The sequence below is a fragment of the Haliaeetus albicilla genome, chromosome 26 (genome assembly GCF_947461875.1).
Source record: "Haliaeetus albicilla chromosome 26, bHalAlb1.1, whole genome shotgun sequence".
Lineage (NCBI taxonomy): Eukaryota > Metazoa > Chordata > Aves > Accipitriformes > Accipitridae > Haliaeetus > Haliaeetus albicilla.
Window position 1 is genome coordinate 2968080 of NC_091508.1, and position 7259 is coordinate 2975338.

Below are 7259 nucleotides of genomic sequence, written 5' to 3' on the forward strand. Positions count from 1 at the left end.
AACAGCTCTGGTGATACCGTGTGCTCCTGCAACGCTGGCAGAGGTGACTGCTACCAGGCACTGACAGCTCTGTATCAGAAATTCGCTACTCAAATAATTTATTATTTTTGTCATGGTAGTGCCTGCTGGCCCCAGAGATTGAGGACTCACGGTGCAAAAGGCAGCGATGAGAAATCCTGCTTCAAAATGCCCCTGATTTAAATCCACAAAGGAAGAAAAAAGGGAAGCAGAATACAGGGCCAGGCTCACAGCAGGTCAGCGTCAGACCCAGGCTGGCTGTGCACAGCCTGAGATGCTCTGAAATGTCTCCACCTGAGCTGCTCGGGGAGACCTGGCTCCCAAAAAGCAATAAGCATCCATCTTTGAAAGCAGCAGGTCAAACATCCCTCTGTTGCACTGCGTGAACACATTCAGAGTTATTTATCCTCCCGGCACCCTGGTGCGGCAGGGACGGTACCTGATGTAAGGTACCTGATGTAAGACGGGAGCACAGAAAAGCCACAAACAAAACCAGAAGAGCTGGTGCTGGCATCTGAATCCAACCCTCTGAAGCAAGTGCCCCAAAGCCTGGAGCATCCTTCCGCTTCACCAGCTGTATTCCTGCAGGTCCTGCCTACACTTGAAACTGTGGTGCATTATGCATTCAGCACACGAGTGAGAATTTTAACAAGAGCCCAGCTGCTGCTCAGGTGTGAAAAGAAATGGTCAGATTTTCAGCAGAGATCAGCCCAGTGGGCAGGCATGCTGTGCTGAAGATACGTGGACATTTCCCAGCGGGAATGCAGCATGCCTAGCCTGCCTGCAAAAATCTAGCCTTAATTGTGGTGGCTTGGAGCTCATCCCTAAAACAGCGAGGAAACCCAGAAGGCAAGAGAATACAGATCTCAAGTTGTGATTGGAGATACAGCAAGAATAAGCCGCACATAAGGAGGGAGGCAAAGAAAGAACAGGAGAGATGAGAGATTGCAGCAGTGTCAGAAGCACGGATGAACCCCAGCCATCTCCGAAGGTTTGCTAGCTCTGCTCTGTGGCTTGAAAATAATTTCACACCAGCTTCTTTTCCAGCCGGGCTGCCTAGACAAAGATATGAGCTAAGATTGTGAGCGACTGAGCAAACAAGCAGCGGATGAGCAACATTGGCTGCAGGCAAAACACTACCTGAAAAGAAACCTTGATTAGAAATGTAAAGAGAGCGCAAAAGATGCTCCCTCTGATTACAGATCGACTCTGCAAAGTTAATTGTTCACCAGATTGTAATCTGGGTTTTTGCATCTACATTAATCAACAGGTTGCTTTCTGCTATCAGTTTTCCCTTTACAAACAGCAGAAGCAAGTAAATTTAGAGGAAAGCAAACCCAGCAGGTCAAACCTCTGCACGGACAGTTTGCTGAAAGCAGTCGAAGGGCCTTTTTTAAATAGAGACCTTTAATTGTTTCTCTACCTGTAAAGATGTAAACGGAGACCATGTCATCAACCAGAGCTGACCTTTCAGGGTTTCGGTACACTAACTACGCAGAGCGGAACTCACTCCAGGCTGGGTTGGGATCTTTTCTGAACTCTGTAGCTGGCCCCAAAGTCAAGACCCCCTGTCCTGTTGCCTGGAGAAGCTGCTTTAAGTTTGCCTCAATTTCCCTGAGCATGGAAGGAGAATTTGGGAGGCTCTTACGGAGTATAAACCCTCCTGGAAACTCTTACTATTATTTGGACATGACTCCAAACATGTGTCCCAGATTTTCTGGAGATTCTCAGACCTCCTGGCCCAAACCTCAGGTCTGTATGGAAGCCAGAGGAATGTCTCAGGGTTTACAAGGATTGACCAAACATTCATTTCTCTCCAGAAGGCCACACCAAGGGGATGGTCTCAGTGGAAACTGCAACGTGGATATTTTAATGCATACACAACATACGGAAAGTACATATACAGGTTTCTGTCTCACCAAGTGGCAGGGTGCAGCACAAAGGACAGAGGGAACGGAGGGATCCTCGTGGACTTGGGAGATCAAAATTCGATTCCCTGTGCTACCACAGGCTCCCTGTAGCACCTTGAGCAAGCCATTTTGTCTCTCCACTTTCCCATATGCAAAATGAAGCTGCCTTCATCTGTCTTGTCTACTTACAGTGCCGGCAACAGAAGGCAAAAACTGTCTCCTCCTGCGTCCGTGCTCTTGGCACAGCAGGGCTGGACCCCAGCCCATGCCTACCCGGGATAAACAGGACAGCGACAATGGCGATAAGCGCATACGAAAGGCAGCAGCTAAAGATTTAAAGCAGCTAGTGTGGAAGCCAGTAAAAAGCAGCCGGGCACATCAGCTCCATTTCAGTCACCTGTAACGTACGAATATGTGACACCATCGCTTCGCTCTTTGTCACTCGCTTGCCAGCGAAGCCCGGCTGAAGGGTCCATTCAAGGGACCACAAAGAGAGCTTGTTTAGTGAAAGGGGCCTGCACAGCATCCAGACAAGTATTTTAGTGCTTCCACGCCTATCTCTGCCAGCATCCCAAAGCTCTATAGATCTCAGGGAGCAAACCTCCGAGAACAAAGCAAGGTCAAGTGTTAACAGATGGAGGAACTCAGACGTGGGGATACGGTGATGCGTCCAAGGTCAGACAGAATCCGTGGCAAGGCCAGGGACAGGGTCAGATCTCCAGAGTCCTGCTCTTCAGTTACAAAATTTCCTCTCTTTTCCAAGCAGGGTAAGAGAGGAGGAACTCCCAGCCGTTGCTGGGGAGGTTGTTCCACTACTCATTTATTAATTGCCCTCATTTGGACATGGTACCAATACTTTCCCGCATAAGTAAGTCTGGGCTCTTGGCAACAAATCTGTGAAATCTGCAAAACCTCCCATCAGAAGTGGTCTCGCCTGGATAATGGGCACCAAAACTTGCACAGAAGTCTTCTGGCATGACAAAGAGAGTCTAAAAATCAGCAAACTGTGTGCTGGATGCCTCACACATACACACACACAGATAAAGTTTCACGGATGGGGTGCCAGCGGGTGAACAAGGTGCCCTCCTTCTATTCCTGCCTCCGTTCCTTCTTTGCATCAGGCTCTTGGACATGTTACGTCCCATCGATGTACTTGTATCTGCTCCAGGGAGGAAAGGATGCTCTAGACTACAAATGCACTTTGAGATCTCAGCGTGCCACCACTGATGTGTTCCCACTGACACTAACTGACCGATTTTCTAATGGCCTGGTGTTTGCATCAAGGGAATTTTTTCAGGATCATGGGAACTGATTTTCATGACCTCTCCACAGACGGGCTGACCCAGATGTCCTGTCAATGCCTCGTGAGGCTGGAAAACAAGACTCTGCTTGCATTTACCACATTTCAGCTCTGTCTGTCAGCACATGTTGCAGATCCACACGCTGCCCCATTACCACTGAGGAGGAAATTAGTCCTATTTCTCTGCAGGAAGAGGTCCGGTCCGAAGACACTCACCCTTTCACAAATCTCATCTGGAGGCACTAACTTTCTGCCTGCCGCTTGTTCAAAGCGCTTCCCCCTTCGCACCATTCGCACCATTCATTTGGTTGATGCAGAGCACAAAAAACCCAACGCCAGCAGCCCCAGGCCTGACCCTGATGCTTTCTTCTTTTCAGACCTAATGCCACCATTGTGCCCACTAGCCAGCGTGCTCATTCCGGTCTGTTTTCTGAGAGAAGAGCAAGTTTATTAAAGCCTGACTCTACAGGAGCTAGAGCTGGCATGGCAGGGAGAGCTGCTCTCAACGGGCGGTCTTGTCTGGGGAGAAGCGTTCTGGGGGCAAGTTCTCCGCACCCCTGGGAACTCGTCAGAGCAACAGGCGCGTTGGAGAGATGTAGCTGATACTGACAGCCACAAAAAAAAAAAAAAATGCAGCATGAGGAGAATGCCATGCTGCCGGCCAGCCAGCAGCAGGACCCCAACCCGAGCAGGGGAACCCACCAGACAGACCCTGGGTGTCAGCCCCCCTGGAAACTTTGACGCCGGAGAGTGGAGGGTTCCCTCCAGGTCCTTCCCTGAGGGACCCGTGCCAGGGGTGCCTACCAAACGGAGAAGTCGATAGCGAGCGAAGCGTTGACCGGGGCTCCCCAAAAACCCCGTCTAGGACCAAAACACGCTCAGGCATCTCCTCCACCGGGGAAGAGCCAGGTAGAAAATTGCTGCCGCTCTTGCTACAGACCTCAACCCTCCCGCAACTTCAGCCATCCCCTCCCCTACAGCACTTTCTGCCCGAACAGTCCCAAAGGCAGCGACGGTCCCGACCGGGGCTGCGGCAGGGGACCCCGGGGGGGGACCCCCCGGGTCCGGGGGGGGGGGGTGTGGGACGGACCCCCAGCCCTCCGCCGTGTTTACCCCGGCACTCACCGGCCGCCGAGCAGGTCTCGCCTCCGTCCTTCCTCCTTCCTGCTGCCGCCGGGTCCCGGGGAAGAGCAGGGGCGGCGCTCCGGGCGCCGCGGGGCCGGGCTGGCAGCGGGGGGCCGGGGGGCCGGTAACGGAGCAAAAAGCCGGTGCCGGTAGCGGAGAGGGTGTGGAGCGATGGAGCGGTGCCGGTGGAGCCAAAGCGGTGGCGGAACCGGAGCAAAAGCCGTCCCGGTTGCCGGTAGGGCTTGGAGCGGTGCCCGGTACCGGAGACGGTGCTTGGGGCGAGAGCCGGCGCGGTGCCGGCGCTTCGCTCGGTGCCGGCGCTGGCTCCTCCCCGCCGCAACCCCGGGATAAGGAACCCGTTCGGTCCCGTTGTGTCCCCCCCCCGGGGCCGCCCCGGGAGACCCGGCCCTGCTCAGGCTGCCCGGCGGGGAACCGAGCTGCTCTGCGGGCTGGGGAGCGGCGCACAACCCCCCCAGCCCTTCTCCATCCACCGCCCCCTTCCCCGATCCCAGCCTCAGCACACGAGTCAGGGGAGTTCCCTCCTGTAGCTCTTCCTACTCGTCCTTGAGGCTCTTGGCAGATGAGGATGAGTGAGGGCAGCCCGGGAAAGCGGGGAGCCGGCAGGGAAACATCCCTTGGGCAGCCTTGGAAATCACAGCTTCTGTCACTCCGGTTGGGGGTTTGTCTTTAGCAGCAGCTTCACCGTCCGTTCCAGCTATTTATTGTCTTATATGTAGCCAAACATTCTCGCTTTGCCAAAAATAGACCGGCCGTGGAAATAAATCAGGCTCACTGGAGGTGCCAACATTGTCTGCCTGAAACTAATTAATTTCTTATAGCCCCAGCTCTACGAATCCTCGCCTTCCCTCTACAGACCATCCTGTCTGTCAGGAGAGTTTTTGTAATTAGTGGGCATTATGCCTAAATCTGGGGGATGTGCGGGAGGTTTAACGTGGCGGGGAAAGGCGGAGGGATGCCAGCAGGACACCTGGGCAGGGAAGGAACAAAAGCCGTCCGCACAGAGCATGGAGATTGGGAACCCAGAGGACGCTGGTGAGGAGGAGGAAAAGGGGCACAAGCTCTCTGGGGGGAAATCCTATCCCAGGAAAGCATATAGGATCTTCTCCTTTCCAGACATCTGAGATTCCACAAGGGAGACTGTCCGGAGGACACAAATTTGGGCTTCCTTAGTTCTGCTGCTGACAGAACTCCTTTTTCCATTTCCTTTTTGTACGTGGGAGTCTCGGGGGACTTGCTGACTCTCATTTCTTATATTAGAACCATCAAGCTTGCTGGGAGACACTTTGAGGAACAGGGAAGTGCTTCACAGATGGCATTGCAGAAGCATAAAAGCCGAGCCCCCATGGAGGAAAGGGATGTTTTACCAGGATCCATTTTGTTTGTTCGCTTTAGCCTGTCCCATGGCAACACCCAGCCAAGACCTGAAGCCCTGAGTAATGCTTGTCTGCTCTGTGAGGGGGGTAAAACATTCGACACCAGCTCTTCGGTCAACTCGCTTAGTGAGCACGTGAGCTAAGACTCGTCTGAGCACCCAGGGCTGAACAAGCGGGCTCTGAACTGGAACTGCCCCCCCCGAAGCAGCCGTGGAGTTCAAGCTTGCGGCGTGATGACTTTGCAGCAGGGGTAGGACCCGATCCTCTGGGACACAGGGCGAGCAGCTTGTTTCTCGCTGCCCTGAGCAGCCTGTTTCTCACCTGCATCATGGGGATTTGCATCCTTTACTCTGCAGGGCTCAGGGAGGAGCAGGAGAAGACCCAGAGGCATGATGTGCAGGCTGGCCCTTGGCTCCGCTCGCGTGAACAACTGCCCTCCCCTAACCCCTGGTCAATGAGTACCTGGTCATGTGGGCTGCAAAGTCAGCGGCAGCTCCGGGTGACGATAGCCATCACGCTCCCTTTATGCCACTGGCTGCAGAAGCTGGCACGTTTTCCGCAGCCCAGCGGTCCAGCCAGGCTCTGGCATGCCTCTGACTTCCATACCCACCCACCTCCTCTGTTTAAAGGAGAGATGTCTCCGGGGTCGGGGGGAGATGTCTCAAACACTTACGTGCCATTCCCAGCACAGGGCAGCCCTCAGCATAACAACTGCTGCCACACGCTCCATACCATGGCTATGAGACCACCTGGCACTGTAAGTCCATTTTAAAACAGAAAACAAAGGAGATCCCCAGCAAAAGCTGTGGTTAATTAAGGAGAGGAAACCCCCAAACTGGAGATGGACAAAGAAACCAGCTCTAAGAGAAGCGATGTGCAAGGGGCAAGAACGTGACAAGCAATTAGTGGACAGAGACATGAGCTCAGTGGCTGTGTCACGCAAGCCGCTTATTGGTGTGTGACGTTCCTCATAAACATAAATTACAATAATCAATATGCCAAGGAAGGGATAGCCGTAAGCCTGACATGATGGCTTTGGGAGGAGAACGTGGAGAGGGAAAGCACCCAGCTGCTGCAGCCAGCAGGGATTCCTAGACATGCGTGTGCAAAAACTGGATGGGAGAGGAGCTGCATTACGGTGTGATGGATGTTCACCAGCATGTGGGACAAGAACACAGTACATCTCCCTGGCAGACTGACGTGGTGCTAACGAGACTCTACACTGTGTAGTGGGGCTGGGTCCGTTCCACCAATAATAGCCCAAAGCAAACTGTCCCTTAATGTGTGCTCTGTGAAGGGCAACATGGGCTGAGGTTGCTGGTGTTGAACTTGGCGTCCACCAGCGGATGCCTCTGCAATACCGAGCAGTGCATTTGCAAGGCAGTGCCTGCAGGGCGTTTTTCAAACATGCCAACTTAATGGCTGAGCAAAAGGCGGGCATGCTTGATTTGTATGATTTTTTTCTAAAATTACTTTGGGTTCTGGGGTTGTTTTTCCCTTTTGTATTGTCAC

The 7259-nt window shown here is 53.3% G+C and overlaps 1 protein-coding gene across 1 annotated transcript in view; it reads right to left on the reverse strand.

Moving 5' to 3' along the window:
* Nucleotides 1-4861, reverse strand: part of CDK18 (cyclin dependent kinase 18) — a 39321-nt gene extending 34460 nt beyond the window's left edge. Inside the window, exon 1 of the mRNA XM_069772070.1 lies at nucleotides 4354-4861. The gene's annotated coding sequence lies outside the window, so the exon portion shown is untranslated. The remainder of the gene's footprint in view (nucleotides 1-4353) is intronic.
* Between the last annotated feature and the right edge of the window lie 2398 nt (nucleotides 4862-7259).